This window comes from Meriones unguiculatus, chromosome 3 (genome assembly GCF_030254825.1).
Source record: "Meriones unguiculatus strain TT.TT164.6M chromosome 3, Bangor_MerUng_6.1, whole genome shotgun sequence".
Taxonomy (NCBI): Eukaryota; Metazoa; Chordata; class Mammalia; order Rodentia; family Muridae; genus Meriones; species Meriones unguiculatus.
This window is the reverse complement of record NC_083351.1, coordinates 117,317,957-117,341,842: the sequence shown is the minus strand read 5'-3', so window position 1 is coordinate 117,341,842 and position 23,886 is coordinate 117,317,957. Positions and strand designations below refer to the sequence as shown.

At 38.3% G+C, this 23,886-nt stretch overlaps 1 pseudogene; it reads left to right on the top strand.

Annotated features, from left to right (window-relative positions):
• The first annotated feature begins 23,495 nt into the window (after nucleotides 1–23,495).
• Nucleotides 23,496–23,614, top strand: LOC132653353 (5S ribosomal RNA; annotated as a pseudogene).
• Nucleotides 23,615–23,886: the final 272 nt, after the last annotated feature.

Sequence of the window (23,886 nt, the reverse complement as noted above, 5' to 3'; positions counted from 1 at the left end):
ATAGCATCTAAAAATAAAATAAAATCTGAATGAATTTATCTTCTTTTCTATTCAGTAGGTTTTTTTTTAATTTTTCTTATTTATTAATTTTATTCACTTTACATACTTGTAGCACCTTCCTCCTCCACCTCCCAGTCCCATCCTATCTCCCTCACTTGTCATCCCTCCCCTTTTTGTAGGAAAAGGGGAGCTTAGGCCATGTTCATCCATGGTTTTGGGTTGCTGCTTCAGTTTCAGCATACCCCTCTGGGCCATAGTTAGTTGGTCTTCTTGTGGAAATCCTGTCACCTCTATGTCCTTTTCTCTTTCCTCCCGCTATTCCCCAAGACTCCCTATGCATGAACCAATGTTTGGCTGTGACTCTCAGCATCTGTTTTGAGGTGCTTCTGGATAGAACCTCTCAGAGGATGACAGGCTCTTGTTTAATTTTGCTAAGAGTCTATTTCATTAGATACTAGAATGGCTACTCCAGCTTGTGTCTTGGGTCCATTTGCTTGGAGAACTTTTTTCCAACCCTTTACTCTGAAGTAATCTCTATCTTTATTGCTGATGCTTGTTTCTTGTATGCATCAGAAAGGTGAGTCCTGTTTTCATATCCACTCTGTTAAACTCTGTCTTTTTATTGGGGAGTTGAAGTCACTGATGTTGAGAGCTATTATTGACCAGTTGTAGTTACTTCCTGTTATTTTGATGTTGGTGGTGGCATAGTTTCTGTAATTCCCTTCTTTTGGTTTTGCTGATGTCAGGTTATTTATTTCCTGTGTTTTTCTTGGTATGATTGACTTCTTAGGTTGGAGTTTTACATATAGTATCTTCTGTAGGGCTGTATTTGTGGATCGGTGCTGTTTAAGTTTGTTTTTGTAATGAAATATCTTGTTTTCTCTATATATGATGATTAAAAGTTTTGCTGGGTACAGTAGGTGGGTCTGACATCTGTGGTCATCCAGTATCTGTAAGATATCTGTCCAGAGGAGCCAGATCCAAGGCTCGAGGAAGCCTAGGAGGCACCAGAGCAGTTCTAGGCTTGGAGATTTTTCTGCCTGCTTCTAAGCTGCCTGGCTCAAGCAGGTCAGAAACAGCAAGCCCAGCACAGACAATGAACCCAGGGGTGCTGAGCTAGGCAGAGGACCTAACTGCTTTTGTCCACCATCTTGAGGAAGGCTGTGGACCACCAGAGCAGCTCTAGGCTTGGAGATCCTTCTGCCTGTGCCCCAACTACCTGGCCTACCTGGGTCAAAAACTGTGATATTAAATATATGATTATGCAGTTATTCCAGGCACATAAATTGGAAACAAATAACAACAACAACAACAACAACAAAAAGAGGCCATCATGGACAGACAGGAATCCACAATCAAATAAATAAAGAAAATGAATAAAATCTTTCAAGACGTGAGAATGGGATTAGAATCAATTAAGAAAACACAAACATTTCCATGGCCGCAGTCGCAAAGACTTCCTAAAACTAATGAATGGTTTTGTTCATGGATCGGTAGAATTGACATAGTGAAAATGACCATCCTGCCAAAGGCAATCTGCAGATTTAATGCAATTCTCAACAAAATACTAACACAATTCTTTACAGACCTTGAAAGAACAATTTTCAATTTCATACAGAAAAACAAAAAGCTCAAAATTGCTAAAACAGTCCTGTACAACAACAGATCTTCTGGAGGTAGCTCCATCCCTGATCTCAAGCTGTACTACAGAGCAGTAGTCATAAAAAACAGCATGGGATTGGCATAGAAACAGACTGGTGGACCAATGGATCTAATATAAGACCCAGAAATAAACCCACACACCTACAGATGCTTGATTTTTTACAAAGAAGCCAATGTACAATGAAAAAAAATATAGCATCTTCAACAAATGATGCTCATCTAACTGGATTTCAACATGTAAAGTAATGCAAATAGATCCATGCTTACCACTGTGCACAAAAGTAAAGTCCAAGTGGATCAAAGAGCAACAATCAATAAATGGAACTTACGAAAGTGAAAAGCTTTTGTAAAGCAAAGGACACTCTCATCAGAACAAAACAATAACCTACAAACTGGGAAAGGATCTTCACCAAGCCTATATCTGACAGAAGGCTAATATCTAGAATACCTAAAGACTTCAAGAAGTTCAACACCAACAAACGAAGTAATCCAATAAAAATGGGGTACAGAGCTGAATAGAGAATTCTTAACAGAGGAATATGAAATGGCAAAGAAACACTTAAAGAAATGGTCAACATCCTTAGTCATCCTGGAAACACAAATCAAAATGACCCTGAGATTTCTCCTTAAACCTATCAGAATGGCCAAGATAAAAAACTCAAGTGAGGACACATTCTGGAGAGGATGTGGAGAAAGGGGAACCCTCCTCCATTGCTGGTGGGAATGTAAACTTGTACAAGCACTTTGGAAATCAATGTGACATTTTCTCTGAAAAGGAGGAATAGTGCTACCTCAAGATCCAGCTATACCACTCCTGGGCATATACCCTAATGATGCTCCACCATTCAACAAGGACATTTGCTCAACTATGTTCTTAGCAGTTTTATTCATAATAGTCAGAATCTGGAAACAAACTATATGTCCCTCAACTGAAAATGGATATAGAATTTGTGGTGCATTTTTAGGTATTGGACAGTTTTTCTTTTTCCCTTCTCCTTTTTGATCTTAGTTTCCTGTGTTTCTTTAAATTCTTTGCGGGATTTGCTCAATTCATCCATCTGTTTGAATGTGTTTTCCTGTGCTATTTTGACAGTTTTGTTTTATTCCTTTAATGCCTCTATCATTTTCATAACATCAGATTTAAAATCTGTAGATCTTGTACGTTGGGTGTGATAGTATCTCTAGGGTTTGCTGGTTTCCAGTTTTACCATATGACCCTGAGTTTTGTTGTTTGTTTCCTTACATTAACCTCTGACTATCTGGTTGACTCTGTTGTTTGCTAGCCTGGTGGTTCTTCCACTGGGCTCACTGGCTCTGGCCCAGTGAACCAGGCAGCTGAGGAGCAGACAAAAAGACCTCCGAGCTGAGAGATGCTCAGGTGCCCCTCATCTGGATGGGGGAAAGTGGGGCTTTGATCCTTCACTGAATCACCTCTGCTGGGTTCACTGTTTCTGCTTTGATCATTGTTACTGACCCAGGTGGACCAAACAGATGGAAAGCAGTCAGATAGGTCTCTGAGCTGAAAGCAACTCAGGTGTCCCACAGGCCTCCTCAGAATGTGAGACAACGAGGCTTGGGTTGCATACTTTGCTCTCTCTCTCTCTCTCTCTCTCTCTCTCTCTCTGTGTGTGTGTGTGTGTGTGTGTGTGTGTTTTCCAATTCATTTTAAGTTAGGTAAAGACTGCAGGACTTAATTCAAAAATCTGGAAAAACAGTTTCAACTTTGTGAATAAGTAATTAGGCCACAAAGTGTCTGATGTCCTTTCCTGAACCAATATATGTTTACATATTTAGCTATTATTCATATTCTTTCCTTACTCATCAACTTCATGATGTTTTAGAAAAAAATACTTTTTTCATTTATATTGTTTTACATGTGACTTCTTGAATCTTTTTTTTTTTTGCATCTTGTTTTAAAAAGCTTTATTGTTTTTTTTATTTCATTACAAGCTTGTTTCTCTTGTATACTTTGGGATTTTCAGTAGGTTATATGTGCAGTCATCTGAAAAAGATTATAATGTTTTATTGCTACAATAAAAGAATGCTTGACTTACAGTCTAAATTTTAATAAAATGCCAAATGTATCAGGATATAAAATGTATTGCATAGTTGAGTTGCAGTTTAGAATATCTGCTAAAACTTCATGAAGGAAATATAAATACATGAAGTATTAGAGTAACCAGTTTAGTGACAGAAACAATTATGTTTAAGGACAATAACTTTTTCTAGGAAAAATAAAATAAATGAAAATGTTTAGCATTTTTGTTAACTGAATTTGGCATTTAATATAAAAGCAAAACCAAATTAATTCGGTGAAAAATACAAAAGAACCATGTGTTACAAGAAAATAAACTCATATTGAAACTATGTTACAGTGAATGAAACAATCAATTCCATGAAAAAAAGGTTTATTTTTAATTAATTTATTTTTTTATCAATTACAGTTTATTCAGCTTGTATCCCAGCAGTAGCCCCTCCCTTGTCTCCTCTGAATCTCACCCTCCCTCTCTCTTCCCTTCCTGTGCTCCTCCCCAAGTCCACTTATAGGGGAGGTCCTGTTCCACTTCCATCTGACCCTAGCCCATCAGGTCATCAGGACTGGCTGTATTGTCTTCCCCTGTGTCCTAGTAAGGCTGCTTCTCCCTCAGGGGGAGGTGATCAAAGAGCCAGCCACTGAGTTCATGTCAGAGACAGTTGCTGTTCCCATTACTTGGGAACCCACTTACAGACTGAGTTGCCATGGGCTATATCTGTGCAGGGATGAAGGTTATCTTCATGCATGGTCTTTGATTGGAATATCAGTCAGAAAAGACCCTTGGGCCCAGATTTTTTGGTTCTGTTGCTCTCCTTGTTTCTTTAGTAATTCTTACAAAGTTCTCAAGAAGGAGCCATATATATATATTTAAATATATATATATATGTGTGTGTGTGTGTGTATGCATGTGTGTGTAGATATATATGTTCTTAGATTGTAATTCTGGAACATTTGAGTTATGTGACTTTGTCCACACATTGCTTTTTCTTAAGCATCTGTTTGTAATTTTAAAACAATTTTTATATATAATTTAATAAAAATTTTCAGTTTGTTCAATAAGTTAATATATGCAATATATTTAGGTAATGCTGGATAAAAGAAGGGAGACTTATGTAGAGGAATTTTAAGCCAGCAATATGGCTACTCTAGCACAAGTTCAAATCCAGAGACCCACATCTGTGTGAGCTGGTGGAAATATATACCTTTAATCCATCTGGCTGGAATTTAGTACACTCATTTAATTCCAAACAATGTTGCATAATTGAGAGGATCCCTGTAAAAGCAGTTTTCATTTGCCAAACGTAATTGTCATCTCAGGCTTATTTTCCCCATCTGGTAACTCGGGTCTAGACCTGGAAGTATCTAGCCTCCACCTTATCTAGACCTAGAATGTTTTCAGCCTCTGAGACTTACTGCTGAGTAAAGCCACTGTTTTGAGTTCTTTGTGAATGTTGGCTGTCTGATTCAGCCCAGTTGTTCTGGTTCAAACTTCTTTCCAAGATGACTGATTCAAACTGGCTCCTCTTGCTTCTCAGTGATTTGCTCTCGTTGGACTCAAACTAACTTTAGCAATACATTCTAATCTTCTGGCTCCTTCTCATTCTCTTCACCTGTGTCTAGCTTCTCTCTGCAATATCTGTGTAAAACTGTCCTTGTAAAACTGCCTGTCCTCGGAACTCCACAAGGAGAGCAACAGAACAAGAAAATTTGAACACAGGGAACTTCCTAGAGACTCATACTCCAACCAAGGACTATTCATGGAGATAACCTAGAACCCCTGCACAGATGTAGCCCATGGCAGTTCAGAGTCCAAGTGGGTTACATAATAATGGGAACAAAGACTGCCTTTGACATAATCTGATTGGCCTGCTCTTTGGTCACCTCCCCCTGAGTGGGGAGCAGCCTTACCAGGCCACAGAAGATGATAATGCAGCCACTTCTGATGAGAACTGATAGACTAAGATCAGAAAGAAGGAGAGGAGAACCCCCCCTATCAGTGGACTTTGGGAGGGGCATGCATGCAGAAAGGGGAAGGAGGGTGGGATCGCGAGGGGAGGAGGGAGGGGCTTATGGGGGATACAAAATGAATAAAGTGTAATTAATAAAAGTTAAATAAAAAATTAAAACAAACAAACAAACAAACAAAAAAACTGCCTGTCCTCTCCCTCTCTATCTGTGTGCTACTGTCCTAAGTCCTCTCTTTTTCTTCTCTCTTCTCAAGAGAGTTAGGCATATCCTATTCTCTCTGATCTGCCACTTTGTCTGCCTCTTAATTAGATATCACTTTGAAACACAGGTGCTTCCTTGTATCAAAGAACTTTACTTTCATTGTTTGTGATTGAAGGTGTGTGCTAAGGGTATGTTTGCATTCCTACTCGAATACACAGGCTTAGAAAGGCTATGGATGTGATCAGAGAAGCCATGATGTTGGATGAAAATTCTGCTACAGATCACAACATTTTCTTTCATAGAAGTCAGGTAATTCTGAACAGGTTGTGTATATGCAAGTATGCAGGATAAGTAATAGTTATAAATGATCACAAAGGACATTATTAACTTGGTTACAAGTTGGGTGAGTGGTTTATAAAGGCAAGCTTCAAATATCATTTCTCAGGGAAGAAAAGGTTTCTGTAGTGTTTCATATAGTATTTCACCTCAACTAAATCATTGATAAGTATTTACTATTAATTTTATGAGCACATACTTTGTGCCAAATAAAAGACTAAATTTAGAAGCTATTATTGTCTTATTTTGCTTCTGTTGCTATGAAAAAACACTAACTTTAAACCAATTTGGGGAGAAAAGGTGATTACTTTAGCACACAGGTTACAAGTCCATTAGCAAAGAAAGCCAAGGCAGGAATGCAAGCCAGGACAGGACTGAAGTGGAGACCACAGATAAATTCTGCTTACTCTTTTGCCTCCCCTGGCTTGTAATCTAACTTTCTTATGCAATTCAGGCCAGCCTGCAAAAACAATGAGACAGGCTATCTTCTAAAAATTAAAACATACCATAGGCTTAAAATAGGAAGGGAGAAAGAGAAAAGCCTGAAGAAAATCTATTCAGCTACATTGGGATACACAGAGCAATGACAATAGGAAGAACAGAGACTTAAAAGCTCACCCTGAGAGAGGCTTTTGGAAAGAATAGTCCCTGTGTCACTGAATGTGAGAAGGAAAAAGAAAGATCTGTATGTTTTAATTTTGAAGTAAGGAATATGAAAGTTTAGAGGTTTTTATTAATGAGAGTTTGAAGAGAGTCCTGACATCAAACACACTTATATTTTAGCAGTAGAATTAGAAATGAGTAAAGATGAGAGTAAGCCTGAAGAACTCAAGGAGGGCTATGGAAGATAAACACGCATTAACTGAGAGTAAAGATGGCATGTAAAGCTTTTGAAAACATAAAAATATATTAAAGGATTTTAAACTAGAGTATATTATTAAGAAGTATAAATGATACTTGGAGTAGAAAAATCTCTTAGAAAAGTACTCAAGATTGTTTATGAATGTGAGTAGAAAGATCTGTTTGTGTTATAATGTGGCAGGACAGAAGAAATAATATATGATAATATTAAAGGTAAATTAATGTATTTAAGAGAATGTTTTCTGAAAATTTGTTTCACTTCTTTTTTATTTAATTATTAAAATAGCAATGGAGCAGGAGTATAGAAGTTTTAAGACTTTTAAAAATATGTGTGTGTGCATGTGTGCATCATGCAGTATGTGACATATGAGTGAATGTGTCTATTTATACATAAATAGGTGGAGAAAAGCTTATTGAGTCAGGTGACTGTTTTTGTGTCTCCATCCTTACCTTGCATATAGTCCAGTTTCAAATGTCTCAATAGTCTTTTTCAGTCTCAACACACGTTAAAAGCCCAATATCAAAGTCTCTTCTGAGACTCAATCTCTTCACTGTAACCCCATATAAAGCTAAAAACAAAAACAAAACGAAATTGTTTACTGCTAACGTACAACAAAACAAAATATACATTACCATACTAAAAGGTAAAGTAGGTATCATAGTGAGGAAATACTGGATGAAAGCAAGGTCAACAAAGCAAACTTCAAATCCTCTATCTCTGTATATGATCACAATGACAGGAGGCTTAGATGGCTCTGCCCTTCCAGCTTTGCTGACAGCAACACACCTTTCTCTGTGTCGGGTTTCTTTGACTCCCTGTAGCTCTCATTGGAAGAAACCCCATAATTTTGCCATCTCCAGCATACGGACATTTCCAGCGCATCCCAGGTTTTCTTCTTAATGGCTTCCTGCAGAGACTCTCTTGTCACACGCCTCACCTCAGCGGTTTTTCTTAACCATGAAGGATGATTCCACAACTCTGTGACTCAGGTATCCTTCATGACTCTAAAGCCAGAACAGTATGTCTGATATTGTCAAGTTCAGCTGCCTGATAAAAATGGAACCTGACCATTCCCCCACTTACATTTGCATAATTTTTGACTTGTTCATACTTCAGGTAGACTGTAATTTCCTTCAGGCCTTTCTTTCACAAAATGCAGGAATAGCTGGATGGGCTTTGCCAGAGTACACGATTCTTTTCATTCCATTTTTATTTTTTTCTTTTTTATTTTTTTCTCAGCAAGAAACATGGTTCCAACATTAAATTTCCTGGTGCTTTATTTCTCTTAAAACTGCATATTTTGTATTTCTTCCCACCCAGCTTTCACTATTTTTCAATGAAGACCTGCATCAGGGTGGTCATTACTAATTGCACAAAATAGAGTGGTTATCTTGCAGTCTGTTCATGAAATTAATCAAAATTTAGCTTCAGGCAGATTCTTAAAAAAAAAAAAAACAGCTATTGATTTTAACAACATATCATTAGAATGGTCTCTCTCGGTTGCTAATTTTGTTCCCCTCTAAAACTACCTGACTATGATCTCCACAGTCCACAATGCTCTCAATCCTATTGTCATCCTAGCACCTATGGGGATGGACCCCGTAGCCTGCTTACAGTATTCAAGCACTTCCTTTATCCACAATTCACAAGTCTAGCACATTCCTTCCAAAAATACCATGAACAGGGTTGTCTCATAAATAGTCCACTCCCTAGTATCAATTTCCGTCTTAGTCACATTCTCATGACAAAAACATTGCAACCAAGGCAAATTATCTAAAAAGAATTATTAGTGGCTTAAAATTTAGGGGAAATGCCTATGATCAATGATGAGCATGGCAGCAGGCAGACGGGCAAGACACTGGAAGAGTACCTGATAGATTATATTCTCATCCTCAGTAGGAGGGAGGAAGAGACAGAGACAGAGAGAGAGAGAGAGAGAGAGAGAGAGAGAGAGAGAGAGAGAGAGAGAAAGAGAGAGAGGGAGGTAGGGGCACTGAAAATGTTATGGGATTTTGAAAGCTCAAAATCCACTCCCAGTACCATGGCTCCTCCAGCCAAGCACTAAAACCTTCCTAAAGAGTTCCTTAACCCTAACCCAACCCAACCCTAAAAATAACCCTAACCTAATCCTTTTTCTATGCTAACCCTAACGTTAACCATAACCATAACCCTAAATCTAACCCTAACCTTAACCGTAAGCCCAAGCCAACCCTAACCCTAACCACAACCACAACCCAAACCCTAACCCTAACATACTGAGGATCAAACATTCAAATGTCTGGGACTGTGGGGGACATTCTCATTCAAACAACCACAGTAATACAGGTTAATAACTGGAAGATGAATGTCCATATGGTTAGTAATAAATGAAAGAAAACAAAGTTTTCAGATCTTGACAATCATGACAGTTCCCTACATATTGGTATTGGCAGCAATAAAGGTAGCCAGAGTACACTGTGTAGGTACCTTCATGTTAAGACTTCATATGAAAAACTGGAACTTACTTTTTCTAGACTTTTGCTTTCCAACTGCCATCTAAGTTGGCTGGAGCAATCTGACACGATTACAACTTGACCAATATAGAGAACCAACATTAGAGAATAAAAGCATATCAAGATTTAATGCAGCATATCTCTTGTCTTTCTCTTATGTTTTAGATAAAAATTAATTCCTATATGTATCATTACGCACTTCAAAAATATTCACAACTTTTTTTGCACACTTTTTGATATAACAATGGCAAAATTAAAAAAAATGCAATGCCAGATATAAATTTCCAGTCTCCATTAGGAATCAATATAATTACCACAAGACCTATTTTACTTGCAAATAAATCCTTTAGGGGACATATAGGAGCTTGTAACATGATTACTTGATCAGCATAAATAATAAAATACTTAATTTTCAGTATTTGCTTCACCTTTGTACTATTATTAAAATGATAAACAAGTTTCTTTCTTCAGATTGTTAAGAACTAAGGCGGGATAATGACTGCCCGATAAGTTGAAACATTAAAATTTATTTTCTGTATTTTCTCAAACTTGTTTGTAGAGGAATTTTTATCCAGCAACATGGATGCTCTGGCAAGGAATGACATATAAAGACCTTCTATGCTTATGTGATCCAGCTTGAATGCAGACACACTCTGGATTAAGGTATGATCTGGGTAGAATACAAACTAGCCTTAATACACACCTTTAATCCCAAACAATGAAGGAGAGGTTAGTTTATAGAAGGAAGCCATGTTTTAAAGTAACATCTAGTTAAGGAACAGGCAAAGTGAATGAAGAATCATAAATATGTTTACACATATTTATGTGTAAATATGCATAAATATGTTTACACATAAGTTTATCTCAGTAGAAAGGAATGTTGGAGATGGTACATGTGCATTCCAAAAGAGGAAATACCTTTGGAAAGCACAGACTCAAATAACTTGCCACACAGACAATGGCACTCTTTCAAAACACCATAATTTGATTATCATTTGGCCTTTTATTCAACTAAATGTATATAAATATACAAACACACACCCACAATGTGGCAATATGTCGATAAAGGAAACCACTTGTGACCAAAGATAAATTTTTCTCTTGATCAAGTTCTTGCCCTAATTAATAGATTTTATCATGAAACTTCCTTGGAACAGATACAATGTGTTTTCAGTCATCATGCCTTTTAGAGAGCGCAATTTATAAAGTTACAAAAAGAACGTTTTAGTCGCCAACAAAAAATCTACCAAACTTATTAACTGGGGAACACAAGAGCCAGTGATTGTTGAATATAAGAACAGATTATTTAATGAAATACAGGTCATAATTGCTGTTACATTACAATGATGTATTACCAATTACCTAGTCTGGCATATTCATAATACCTACTAGATATATAAACTCCACATTGTACAGTTGGAATGATCTTGCAGCAACTGCCTATAGCTGATTTGCTGACATCTATAAACACACACACACACACACACACATACACATATATGTCCTGGATTCCAACCTTTCTTTGTCAACTCACCTTTGTCATCTGCATTTGAACCCTTAACTTCTTTTAACTGACTTAGATAATGTTAGTTTTCTTTGATAAAACTGTCTTCTGAGCTACTGTTTCTTCTCCAGGGTGGTGCAGTTATACTCTGCTTATTCTTAGGCTGTTCATTTGTCTTCACAAAGCAATCTTGAATTAAATACTAAAAATTTCCTGTGAATATTTTACAAATATGTATCATTGCATAATTCATAATTTTTACATATGACTGATTTTTAGTATTTTCAATCGAACATGGAACTTCTGAAATAGATTTATATTTTTAATTATATTTGTGTATACAATTATCTGCTTGTAGGCATACTTTTTGAAAACTTCTTTTACATTTCTTTCCTCTTTTTGTCTCTACTCCACCCCAATCTTTTCCAACACCCCAACACCAGGTAAGAGAGAAAGGATTAGAGGTTCTCTTAGCTGCTTCCTGGTGGTTAAAGTCATTGGGTCCCTTGGAGACAGTTCAATCCTCATTTCAAGAGATCTCCAACTTCTTGTCTCACAATAACAACCAGGAGCAGCAAGGGGGAAGTAGGAGCAACCTTATTCTTTCTTGGAGTTCCTCACTTTCTGGGCTCTGCATTTATTATCTCTCCAGAGTCCTCAGATTTAAACTGTCTCTGTCTGGCAAAGGACTCCTCTCAGAGCCCACATGAGGTAAATAACCTGCTGATTTGGACCATCTGAATCAGTCCCACATCCCATACCTGGGACCAAAACAAAAAGATGTTCATATCCACAATGTCTGCTATCTCAAATGTGTTGCTTGTTTTCACATTCAGATAACGGTTCCTTCACAATGTTTTCATGGGATTTTTTTGGAGGGTCACTTAATTACTGTAAATTTTATATCATATAATTCTCTAACTCTAAATACTATCTGTTATTAATGAATATATGGATATTTCTCCCCCAACACCAGATACAATAAGCTGTTTTACGAATATTCCAATGTTAGTGACAGGTACATTTTCTTGGAGCTGTTTGTCAGCAAGTTCCCCCCCCCAAAAAAAAAAAAATCCACCAAAACACTATAGGTCATTGTCATTGATCTTGGGTAAAATATAAAATGTGATGGTAAGATCTTGTTGCTGAGGACAATGTATGCTTGAATGATAAGAAAAGAAAAATCAAACTGGTACCAACATGGAAGGTTAAATTCAATTGGGTAGCATTTACAGTGCTGGAAGGATTTATGCTTGCTGCTTGTAGAAAATGTAATTAATTGTCTTAGACAGTTGTGAACACTGCTGTCTACAATAAAAGACATACACACTTATGCAATAGTGGCATGAATGTTATGGGGAAAACAAACCATGTTTTGGTTGGATTTAAGGACTACCACATAATAGAGAAATCATGCCTGGTAATAGTAATGGAGTAAGAACCCATAGCTAAATAGGTCATAGACCCTAGTGAAGATCCTGATATTTTTCTGTGAAACATAATATTAAACTAACTTCTAATGACTCATAATTATACTCACAAGTTTGGGGTCCAATCCAAGATAAGTTATTCTTCTTTTAGAATTATGCTGATTTTAGCACAGACACACAACTGGTTGGTGTGCAGAGAGAAAGAGATTGCAGAGCGATCTGTCATGATTGTTACAGCTATGTTATATCTCCTTCTTATAAAGCACAAAAGTCATTACCCTAAAGAGAGGGAAAGAGTGTCAGAGTCCAATGTATTGGCAATCTATAATAAAACTGTATTTGTTGACATAACCTGGCTATTGATCACAAGAATTCACAATGTCTGAGACTCCATACAACACCTAAACAATTTCAACCAAGCCCAAATCCCTGCAAGGAAAAGGAAGGTCTCATGAACTCCCATTACTGACTGAGGATTTATGGGTTACTGATGTCTTCTTGGCCTAGCAAAGACAGTTTTCTTCAGAATTGCAGTTCTTGTTAGACCATACATACTCTGGTATTGGGCCTTATATTTATGTATATAAAGGCAATGTACATAATCAAACATAATTAAAACACATTGTTTGTATTCTTGGAATCCTCAAATAATAAGTGAGAAAAATAGTACTTCAATAACTTTAAATCTGTATGCCTAATTCTTTTCAGATACAATGTTTATCACTTTTTTATTAATACTAAGATTAATAGTTACAATTCTCTAAACTACTATATTATGTATATTGTGAATATATATAATTATATATATACTTTCTATGGATTATAATTTCAATGCACTTACTAAATATGCAAATTATCTATTAATTTTAAATTCAACAGGCAGCATTGTAGCGAAGTTTATTTTGGGTTTTTAACATTCTTTTCAACCTTTCTTTTTCTTATTTTTCAAATTCTCAGGGGATTAAATCTGCAAAAATGAAGCTCATCTTCAATTAGCAAGAAGAACATATGTATACTCTTCATTAAAATCCAGGTATCACGAGGAACAGTTCATTTTGGGTTTTTTAGATAATTAAAGCTCATATGCATTCTCTGATATTCCATCTGGTCTTAAAATGTTTTCTTCCATAGGCCACTGCAAGTAACCAACTTCTGAAAAGTTTAATAAAGTCATTAATGTTGGGGCTAATGCGAATTTGGTGTTGTACGGTTGAGTGCATTATTATAACCTAAATATTCTCACAATAAAATAATAAATGAAGGTATACCTTATCTTCATCGATAAGCTTGCTAAAGTAGCAATACAAACCGTATAGTTTATATAGGCCCTAAAATAATAACCACTGTGAAAAATTAGTGTATAATAAATTTTAAATAGTTATTTAAAGGAGTATGACCTTTCTTTCATTTTCTAGCTACAGGGTTCTCCATTCTTATAGCCATTTATCACCCTACATATGTGTTATATGAAAAAGCATGATCATGTGAAATATATTGAAATGTTTTTAATTATTTACCTATTTCTAAGCATTTTCCATTGTAGGTAACACTGATTATTATTTGATCTATTTTTAATTTACATTAATAAATATATTAAACTGTGGTTTTCCTCTTTTTATTTCTTTTTCCACTCTGAGTACTGAATTCAGAGACTTGAAAATAAAAACAAAGAAAGTATTTAACTTCAATCTCAACTCTTAAAACCCTCTCTAGAAATACAAATCCATAATTTGAAGCTCAGAGAATTTTCCTTGATTAATAATATAATTTCCTACAATATATTTGTCATATATTTTTTCAAGTTATAAGCATGTCTGAAAATGTTACTTCTTCTCCCACTCATAAAACTTTTGACCTAAAATTTGTCTTTCTTACATGAAGTATAGTGGTAAAGATGGAGCAGTGATTGAGGGAATGGCAAACCAATGACTGGCCCAACTCAAGACCCATCCCATAGGAGGGAGTCAACCCCTGTCACTCACTATTAATGGTATTTTGCTATCATTTCAGATAGGAACATTACTGTCTTCTGAGAGGTTTCATCCAGCAACTGAGGGAAACAAATGAAGAGACCCACAAACAAACAATAGGCTGAGCTCAGGGAGCTCTGTGGAACAGTGGGAAAAGGATAGAGGGAGCAGGAGGGGTCCAGGACACCATAAGAAGACCTACAGAGTCAACTAACCTGGGCCCATGGGGCTCACTCACCAAAGATAAACTAAACCTAGACTCCTACACATATGTAGTAGAATTGCAACATGGTCAACATGTGGGTCCTCTAACAGCGGGAGTAGGGGCTGTCTCTGACTTTGTTGCCTGCTAGTACACACCTTTCCCTAACTAGATTGCCTTGTCAGGCCCCAGTGGGAGAGGATATGATTAACCCTGCTGTGCATTGATGTGCCAGGATGGGTTGGTATCCTTTTGGAGGCATCCCCTTCTCTGAACAAAAAGAGAGGCAAAAATGGGGTAGGGTATCATGAGTGTGGGACCAGGAGGATAGGAGAAAGGGGGTTAGGATCAGGCTGGAAAAAGATTATACATATAACACACACACACACACACACACACACACACACACATATATATATATATATATATTCAGTGAATATAAACCCATTGTTAAAATATTAAAAATTTCTCCTAATATTAAACGTGAACATTGTACTAATAGATATCCAAATGCAGTTTAAGGGAAAATTGAGACTACATGCGTCTGCATGAGCTAAGCATATCTATCTCAAAGAATGAAGCTCATTCTAGAGCCCATTTATGTATGTATGATGGTCATCAGAATTTTTTGAATCCCATCTGATTTAGCATGTGAGAGCAGGACTATTGATTCTCTTCTTCTATCACACTGTAAATATACACTTTCTATGATTGATCAGTGAATATAGATTGAGAATTGGTTAATTACATACTAATTTAGTGTATTTTATAACACTATAATAAAATATCCAGGGAGGGTAACTAGAAAGACTAGAAAATAATTACTTCACAGGGCTATAGTCTAGGATATCCAAAATACAGGCATGACTTCTGTCTAGAAATCTTTGCTGCTTTTTCTGTTTGTTTCTAATTCATTTTCCACTTTGTTGTTGTGTGTTTTGTTAGTTTGTTTTATTTTGATTTTGTTTTTCTTTGGTATGGTTTTGGTTTCTTGAGAAAAGATCTGACTGCATATCTAAGACTGCTCTGGAACTCACTATGTAGACTAGGTGAAACTCATACTCACAGAGATCCACATGCTTTTCCCTCTTGTATACTGGAATTAAAACACAAACTTCTTGATGTGTTATTTTACATGACGAGAGGGAAAGAAAGAAGACAGAGTTGAAAAGAGTGTATGTGTCCCTGTCACTTTGTAATATGTAATACCATCAGTTCATCTACTCCACATACAATGGTTTAAGTATATTTTCAACTTAACTCCCAATTGGTTACACTTAATGTTTAAGTAAAGGACAGGTTCAAATCATATCAACACATGAAATGAGATCAAACATAGTAAATTTAATTACATGAAGTCAAATTTTGGATTAATTTAATATCAGTATATCTGTGCTCACGAAGAAGCTGTGTTATGTTAGTAGTGTTGATAAATTATACATTTGAAATAAACCATAATAGAGTACAAACTTTTTTCCAAGTAAAATTGGACAGGGCATTTCACACTCCCATAGACATGATTAATACTCTACGATCAAGTACAAGATCATAATGTCACTAGTGTTCTGTTGTTACAAAGTGATGATTGGAACGAAGTGATGAAGTAACTGTTCATTATTTAATAGTGACTGGATGGTATGTACAGCAGTGGAGTACCATGAAAATGCATGATGATATAATTACAACAGAATTCCTTAGCAGGGAAGAGCTACGTGGAAATACAGGTATATACTGGAAATATTTGAGTATTCAAGGAAGAAGGGAATGTGTTGTAGGAATCGTGTGATAATAATAATGGTAGGCAGGTCAAAGGTCTCATGCTGAACAGATGAACCTGGAGCATAGACTAGGAGAAAAAAACACCTCAAGACACAGAGCTATAGTCAAGGTATTTAGAGTACTTCTTTTTCTTACCAGTTATGTTTTTCATATTTAATTGTATTTTTTACAGTCTAGCAAAAAACGAATCCTTGTTTTCATTTTTTTTCAGAAAAAATATTTAGGAATATAAAGTTGATAATGCATAACTAATTTAAATGAAATTCCTTTTTCTAAAATTCTGTTTATTAAACTAGCAAGTAAAAAAAACAGTAAGGAGTATTTAGGTGCATGTGCATTTAGTGTGTGTGTGTGTGTGTGTGTGTGTATTCAGTCATGAATGCAGATTTTCTGCTTTGCTCTCCAGCTTTCTTATTAGTGTGCCTTGCCCAAAAATGTATCACATAAAAAGTTCTGCTACTTGGAATGAATCTGGCCATGCCTGACATTCTATAGCCCATTTTATCAGCTCTTGTAGACAGGTTTACTATGTAATTCTTGTTCTTCTTCCTTTCACATATGTCTTTTGGGTCACAATGTCCCAAATAGTGAAATTTACCTTTATCTGGTGCTGAAAATTTGGGGTTGGTGAAATATTGGTTACTTTTCCTGCTTCCTGATTGAAAGAGGTATGAATTCAAATCACTTCCTAGTCTAAATCAGGTTTTCTTTTATGGAGTCCTTTCTCACATATTTGTCATGCTTGTGGACTGAAATTTGTCATCACTATGTCCTTTGGCTGACTTAAGAGGAAAAGCACTATCTGAGGGTAAAATGTTACAATTAAAATTAAAATGAGATTCACAGGGTTTAAAAAGACTGTTTAAAAGAAGCACAAGGAATTATAGATGAAAAGCAGCATGTGGTTCTTTGTATTTTATAGATAGACTTCTTTCACAAGGTGGACATGGGCTTTCAATATCTGCACTTTGGGAAAAGAAACAAAAATTGCATATGCAAACATGTAATATTAATGATTCTGAAATATCTGGGAGGCATAGTACAGGGAAGACATTTTCATATTGCATGCATTTTAAATTTAAAGTGGCATGCAAAGTTCACTTCTCTCTTTTATTTTATGCTTTAATGGTTGACCAAGTGCTTACTTGACTATTTCATTCACAGTTTTAAAGTAGTCAGAAGTGGCTCATTGTTTTTAAAATATTACTGTGATAATGAATGAGGGGTAAAAAAGAAAGACAGTCCTAGAAAAGCAACAGCTTCATAAAGCTGGGAAAAGAGTGGAGACAGGCATTTCTCAGTTCCTTCTAAGCAGTGCTTTGTTTCAATATGAAAATGAGTTTTGACTTTATGGTCACAAAAGAAAAGCAAGTGCTCTTTTGAGTAATTCAGATATTACAGAAGGAAAAGTTATTTTGATGGCATGTTTAGAGGTTTTGAATGTGCTCAAGTAATACAAAAATAATCAAGTCTTTAGAAAACAATTTGAGTAAATCATGACTACAATAAGCTTTAAAAATATTACCTGTCATGAGTTTTTTGTATAAATATTAATATAATATTTTAAAATATAAGATAAAACTAATTCCCACATATATCTCATCTCTATTTCCTTCACGGCTTTAGTTTCATTCTTTTTAGGGAATCACTATTACTTTTGTATCTGTGTCATCAAGAAAAACAGATCATATATTTATGACAGAGAATCAATTATAATAGGTAATAAAAATAATTTCAGGAAAAATGCATGTAAGATGTCTCTTATATGACATTTATTTTTTACTCTAATCAGCACATATTCATAAACATTCAGTGTTTAAAGATTAAAGAATTTTTTATAAAATTCCATCTATTTAACAGATTCATGCTTTATAAGTACACATTTCATCATGTATATAAATCTCATTATTACCAAGATTGTCTTTGTTTTTAATTGCTGAGTAGTATTCCATTGTGTAAATGTACTACAATTTCTGTATCCATTCCTCCATTGAGGGACATCTGGGTTGTTTCCAGATTCTGGCTATTACCAGTAAAGCTGCTAACCATAGGGAAACAGGAGCTGTCTCTGATGTGAACTTAGTGGCAGGCTCTTTGATCACCTTCCCCTGGGAGTGCAGCTGTACCAGGCCACAGAGGAGGAAAATTTAGCCAGTCCTGGTGAGACCTGATAGGGTAGGGTCAGGTGGAAGGGGAGGAGAATCTCCCCTATCAGTGGACTGAGGGAGGGGCATGGGAGGAGAAGAGGGAGGGAGGGTGAGATTGGGAGGGAACAAAGAAGGAAGCTATAATTGGGATACAAAGTGAATAAACTGTAATAATAATAATAAAATGTTTTTAAATCATAATAAAAAAGGCAAAAAAAAGGAATTGTCAGTGCAGCATGTTTCTGAGTTGTGTTTCTTATTTAATATAGTGGCCATTTGAATAAACACACAAATGAATTGAAGTACAATAATTTGACAGCATATATCACTTCTTTTTCTTGTCCTTTTGAAATAAATGCCTGGAAAGAAGTTTAGTTTTGTTTTGCTTTGTTGTTTTGTTTTCTTGCAACTTTATGGTCTGTATTATTTTATTTACTTATTTATTTAATCTCTTTCAACCTGATTCTGGCCCCCTCCCTCCTCTCCTCCCAGTCATTCCCACCCTCACTGCCCCTACCCCCCTTCTTTCTTCTCCTTCTTCTCAATGAAAGAGAGGCCCCCAAGGGATGTCAACCTACCCTGCACTTCAAGTTTTAGGAGGACTAAACACATCCTCTCCTACTGAGGCCTGACAAGGCAGCCCAGCTTCGGGCAAGTCATCCAGTGGCAGGCAACAGAGTCAGAGACAGACCCTTCGTCTATTGTTAGGGGACGCACATGTTGACCAAGCTGGACATCTGCTACATATGTGTAAGAGGTGTAGGTCTATTCCACAGATGCTCTTTGGTTGGTGGTTCAGTCTTTGTGAGCCCCATGTGCCCAGGTTACTTTACTCTGTAGGTCTTCTTGTGGTGTCCTTAACCTCTCCAGCTCCCTTTATCCTTCTTCCCACTCTTGCACAAAACTCCCTGATCTTGGCCTGTTGTTTGGATGTGTATCTCTGCACCTGTTTCCATCAGCTGCTGGATGAATCCTCTCAGGTGACAGTTTTGCTAGGTTCCTGTCAGCAGCCATAACAGAGTATCATTAATGGTGAGCTAGTGGTGGAGGCTGGCTCTCTCCCATGGGGTGGCTCTCAAGTTGGGCAAGTTAGCGGTTTGCCATTACCTCAATCTCTGCTTCATCATTACTCCTACAGTTTTTGTAGGAAGACAAATTTGGTGTGGAAGGTCATAAGGTTGGCGTCCCCCTCCCTTCACTGGAAGTCCCAGCTGGCTACAGGAGGCGGCCACCTGAGGAACCTTAAACCCGCATTCTCTATCCACCCATCCAACCACCTACCTGCCACCAAATCCGCACGTGCTGCCCATCCTTCCACTCCCTCATCCCCACTGCTCTAAGTCTCTTTTAGTGTCACCCCCACTGATTTCTGAACCTTTCCTGTCTCATAGCTGTCTGCCACCGATTTCAATTCTTTCTCTAGGTCTTCCCTCTCAGCCTTCCACCCTCAATTTGGAACACCTGATCCCCATGGCAGTTACCCTCCCTACACCCTCTCCCACCGAGTTCTCTTCACCTATCTACTTTATGTGTCTATTTTATTCCTGTTCTAAGATTCAGCATCTTCCCTTGGGATATCATTGGTGTCTTTGGGTCTATGGATTATAGCATGGTTATCCTATATTGTATGGCTTTTTGCAACCAGATCTCAGATTCCTCACTCTGTTTTCTTCCCAGACCCATCCTCTTTATTTCCTCCCCTACATCCTCAACTCCTTCCATTCTCCTCAGAAAATGGGAAGCCTCCCATGAATATCAACCAGCCCTGGGTTATCAAGTAGCAGTAATATTGGGCACATCTTCTATTGACCCTAGACAAGGCAGCACAATTAGCAAAAAGGGATCCAAAGGCAGGCAACTTAGAGACAGCCACTGCTCCCACTTTAGGAGTCCCACATTGAAGACCCAGCTAGACAACTTTACACATGTTCCTGAGGCCTACGTCCATCCCATGAATGCTTTCTGGATGGCAGTTCAGCCTCTAGGAGACCCAAAGGCCCCAGGCTAGTTGATTCTGTAGCTTTTCTTGTGCTGTACTTGACACCTCTGGCTCCTTCAATCCTTCATCCCCAGCTTCCACAGAATTCCCCAGTCTCCACCTAATGTTTGGCTATGGGTCTCTGCATCAGTTTCCATCAGTTGCTAGGTGAAGCCTCTCCAATGGCAGTTAAGCTAGGGTCCTCTCTTCAAGTAAAGCAGAATATCATTACTAGTGTCTGTTAGGAAATGTGCAAAAGTGAGGGTTACACGCGGGTTCACAGATCACACCTCGAGATCTTTCCACGTGAGAGGTTTATTAGGGGAAGGGGTAAGGGGTCGCAGGGAGATGAGGCAGAGGAGAGGGGGGGGCTCCTGTTCTCTTTATAGGGTGATCCAGAGCATGTGCGGGTGGTTCCAGGTGGTCAGCAGGTGGTCTGGGTGTCTTTCCAAATGCCTGATAACCGGTCTGTCAGGTCCCAGGGGCTGCCTGTAGAAGTGCCTGCTTGCTGATCCCAACATTCCTCCCTTTTTGTTTTATTAAAAAGTGAGGAGCCAGGAAGGAGTGATGGTGGGGGAAGGGCATAGGGACGACTTTTGCTCTTCAGGCTACTTCCTGCTGATTAGGGGCATTGTCCATCTCGGGATACAACTGGTCCACACCATCGGAGTCATAGTCATTTGGCTCTGTGGGCAGAGGTTGATAATCCTGTAAGAGTAACTGATTAATGGTATGGTTAGAAATTTTTTGTATTTGTTGTTGGAAAAATGTAGAGAGGAAGTTAATTAAACAGGGTGCAAAAGGCAAAAGCAGAAAAACTAGCAAGAAAGGTGAGATAAGGGGCAGAATCCATTTCCATATGGGGTTTTGAAAGGCCCAAGAGCTAGACGCCTCCAGCTCTTCCTTTCATTTTTGTAAATCCGTTTCGAGTTGTTGGATTTTGTCCTTTACTATACCCGACTGGTTGACATAAAAACAGCATTCCTCCTGGAGGAAAAGGCCGAGGCCACCTTCTTTAGCTGTGAGGAGATCCAATCCGCGTCGGTTTTGAAGTACTACTGCTGCCAATGAGTCAATCTGTCCTTGGAGGGTTAGTATTGTTTGAGCCACCCTTTGAAGGTCCTGGATGAACTGGGAAGAAAGCTGATAATACAGAGTTAGTGAGGTAGCTAATCCTGCTGTTCCAGTCCCTAAAGCTGCCGTGATTCCGGCAGCAGCCAGCAGGGGTAGGATTTGAATTGCCCTCTTTTCCTGCCGGGCAGATTTTGAGTCCACAACCGGGATTGGTAGGAGCTCTCTGTCGCTTATTACCCCCAGCTCAGGGAAAAGGAGTGCCAGAGTGCAAACTCCTGACCAATGAGCAGGCAAATGATGGTAGACCTGAGTGCCACAAAGAATCGAAATATTATTTCCGGTAGGGCACTGGGGTTGAGATGAGGTTTCAAGGATTATAGTTTCATTACAGTCTAAAGAATTTAGTATTCCTACAGAGTGTGTCCCAGATGCCTTGAAACAGCTTGCCACGCCAAAGAGGGTGATATGAGAAAGGTAGGGGGTTGTGGCAACAGTAGAGTCAGGGCAGTTAGTAAATGGTGAGGTAAGGTTGTTTGATAGAGTCACTGCAGAGGCTGTCAGCGGTACCTCTGACTTGGTCTTCTGTGGTACACACAGCCAGCAAGCTTCAAAATGGCCTGGTTGGGTCACATTAAGGAGCTTGTAGGCTGAGGTCAGAGTCTGGAGTAGGAGATTAAATGACAGGTTTGTGTCATTTATAAGAGGGGATGTTAGAGAGGTAATGATCTTAGAGGAGTGTTTAATTATCTCTTCTACTTCTCCCATTCCCAAATTTTGGGTAATTGGAACATATTTTCTTTGGATATGGATAGTACTTATCGGTAGACCAGGTGTGTAGTGGCGGTAGAGTTTTCCAACAACGCCTCCTTCCCATCTGGCATCCCATGGGTCTTGGATGTGTAAGTAGAGGGTTTTTCTATACAGGTGAAGAAATTTTTTCTGTGCTGGTAAGTGGATTTGGCAAGACCAGTATGGGCAGCCTCCATACGTGTCCGGCCATTTTTTGCAATAATCCTTTGTTTGATCAAAGAGAAAGCAAACAAAAACTCTATCAAATAAGGGGGGGGGGGGACAGAAGTGGGGGTGATGGCTATCTCAATCGGCTCCCGACAGCCTCCCATAGAGCAGTTCGTTGACCCTATTTGGAGAGATTTTTTTATTATCAATGATGGTTTCTTGAACCTCAAATCTCCATATGTAGGGATTACCTTTAACAGAAATAGGCAAGAGGGAGAGGAGGAAAGATGCATATCCAATCCAGTGGAGTCGAACACCGCTCCTGTGGTAAGGCCTCATTCTTCTGTAACTGGAGACAGGGTGGTTGATCTTGGCATCTTTTGGAGCTTGAGGGAGCAGGGCCTTGTTGAGGTTGATATGTAGGAAGGAGCATTATCCTGAGGAGAGGGGGTAAAAGGCTTAAGGTGGGATAGATGAATCCAGTGAAGGAAACCCTCAAGTTTAGCAGCTGTGGGAGTCACAAGAATCACCTTGAAAGGACCCTGCCATTTAGGAGAAAGGGTTGGGAAACTTTGGTTTGGAGGGGAAAGAAGGACCTGGTCCCCAATGTTAATAGGAGATGGACAGGGGTTAGTGTATGGCTGTGGTAAACAGTGGTCAGTAAAGATCCATAGAAGGGAACGGAGATGACAGAATAAGAGAGTAAGCAGGTAGTCAGGGAGAGGAGAGGATTTAGCTGAAAGACCAGGAGTTAGGACCGGTCTCCCATACATGAGTTCAAAAGGTGAAATAAACAAGGGTTTTTTGGGGAGAGCTCGCAGCCTGAAAAGAGCCAGGGGGAGGAATTTTACCCAATCGAGGTGGAGCTCTTGTGATAGTTTAACGAGAATGTTCTTTAGGGATTGGTCATACCACCCTGAACGCGCCCGATCTCGTCTGATCTCGGAAGCCAAGCAGGGTCAGGCCTGGTTAGTACTTGGATGGGAGACCGCCTGGGAATACCGGGTGCTGTAGGTGTCTTCACAACTGCCTGATAACCGGTCTATCAGGTCCCTTGAAGCTGGCCATAGAAGTGCCTGCTTACTGATCCCAACAGTGTCAGGGGTGGGCGCCCTCTCATGGCATGTGTCTCAAACTAAGCCAATCATTGGTTGTCCATTCCCTCAAATTTTGCTTTTATCTTTTTCCACTACACACCTTGTATGCATGAAAAATTGTGGGTCTAAAGTTTTGTAGCTGTGTTTGTGTCCCTATCCTTCCACTGGAAGTTTTGCCCGGTTACAGGAGAT